The sequence below is a fragment of the Microtus ochrogaster genome, unplaced genomic scaffold (assembly GCF_000317375.1).
Source record: "Microtus ochrogaster isolate Prairie Vole_2 unplaced genomic scaffold, MicOch1.0 UNK6, whole genome shotgun sequence".
Lineage (NCBI taxonomy): Eukaryota > Metazoa > Chordata > Mammalia > Rodentia > Cricetidae > Microtus > Microtus ochrogaster.
In genome coordinates this window covers 10,469,404-10,471,409 of record NW_004949104.1, presented here as the reverse complement: position 1 = coordinate 10,471,409, position 2,006 = coordinate 10,469,404, and the positions used below count along the sequence as shown (strand labels likewise).

At 41.2% G+C, this 2,006-nt stretch overlaps 1 non-coding gene across 1 annotated transcript; it reads left to right on the top strand.

Moving 5' to 3' along the window:
• Positions 1-1,328: 1,328 nt before the first annotated feature.
• On the top strand, positions 1,329-1,439 carry LOC113458175. The gene has a single exon (XR_003378600.1). It is a non-coding gene; the product is annotated as a U8 small nucleolar RNA (small nucleolar RNA).
• The last annotated feature ends 567 nt before the right edge of the window (positions 1,440-2,006 follow it).

Sequence of the window (2,006 nt, the reverse complement as noted above, 5' to 3'; positions counted from 1 at the left end):
CCCAGGAGAGGGGAGCATGGCGTCTCTCTGAGGCATCTGCTCCCGAGAGCAGAGCTGTGGAGTCTGACCTCACTTCCTCTTCCTCCCAGCATTCTGCTCTGTTTACTCCTCCCTCCTGTTTTAACCTATCAGGGCAAGCAGCTTCTTTATTTAATTAACCAATGACCTTCCTCCATCACACTTTCATGAATCAGGAACCCTGAAGGATCATCTCACCTTTAAGCAAGTTCAGCAGTCACCTCTCTGTAGGTTCTTTATGTCCAGCTTATGCATCATTCCAGGTAAGAGCAGTTTCTTGCCCAAATGGCTAACCAACTCCATAAGGAGCCTCTTTGATGCCCACCTTCTTCAGGAAGTAGCTTGGTGCTGCCAGGAGCAAACGTGTCTTACTGTCATGAAAAACTCTAAGTTATTAAAATATTTTAAATGCCAGATTCTGTATTCTTTGAAAAATATGAAGAATGCCTATCTAATTGAAATGTATCTCTACATATCTAGAAAATCTAACTAACATGACTACAAGCTTGACTATTATTGATGATTATCCATTAACAACCTATATTTCCTAATTATATATTACATTTTTAAATGAACTACATAATCACAATACCTTAATCAAGAGCAGAAATATGCATACAGCAAGATTGACCTTAAATTTATATCAATAAAGCAAAATCCATACCAATGCAAATTATTCATATCTATATCATGTCCCCCTTTAAATGTAAAAGAATATTTATAAGCAATATTTGGGAATATGGGCACAGTTTTTTCTCTCCAAACTGCTTTGTGCTGTATGGGATCGCTGTTAATCAGGTCTTTATGGTGTATCCTGTATGTAGGCTCATCTCAGTTGGCAGTTGAGCAAAGTAAGTTTTTGAGGGTGTTCACAGGTGGCAAGTATCTTTACCCATTGATCCCTCTCACTGGCTCACTGTTGGTGTTTTTGTATTTGGGATTAGAGAGATGGCTCAGCGGTAGGAGCTCTTACCACTCAAGCTCAGTTTCCGCATCCATGACTCACCACTGCCCCAAAGTCCTGCTGCTGGGCAATCTGATGTCCTCTTCTAGCCGTTCAGCGGCACCTGCATCCACACACACATATCCTCACCCAAACACATATACATAACACAATTAAAATTAAAAAGAAATCCTTAAAAATATTTTTGTTGTTTTCTATTATAGTCAGCCGGGTATAGTGGCACGTTCTTGCAATCCCAGCTCATGGGATTAAAGAAAGAAGAGCCAGGAGTTCAAAGTTATTAAAAAAATTGTAACTTAACTGACATCCTGTGGTTTTACTGATACATCTTTAAGAAGTTCTAGGATCCTCAGCTAGGCTAATCCTTACCTGTCCTTCTTTTTGGAGGGCAGATAGAAAATGATGATCAGAGTCTTGGTATAACCAGATCCCACAGCATCTTGATTGTGTCTCTGGTGATCACATTTATTTACAGGGCTGAAGAGAGGCTCTGTGGTTAGGAGCACTTGTTCCTCTTGTCGAGGACCCAGATCCGATTTCTAGCACCTACATTGTGGCTCATATCTGTACTCTAGTCCCAGGGCATCCAATACCCTCTTCTGACCTCTTTAAGCACTTAGGGATGCACATGGCACACAGACATACATGCAGAGGAAACACTCATACACATTAAAAGCAAACAAACAACAACAACAAAGCAACTGGGCAGTGGTGGTGCACGCCTTTAATCCCAGCACTCAGGAAGCAGAAGCAGACAGATCTCTATGAATTTGAGGCCAGCCTGGTCTACAGAGTGAGTTCCAGGACAGCCAGAGCTACACAGAAGCCTTGTCTCGAAAAACCCAAATAAATAAACAAATATTTTTTTAAGGAAGCTCTGGGAGCTAAACTCACCCAATAGAATGAAAAGTATGGATGTTTGGGAAACATGAAAGTTGAATCAGGACACTCAAGGAGGCCTCATTATAGGATTTGACCTTTGTTTGACTAAATAGTGACTGTCCTGCATCTATGCCTGTCCCGC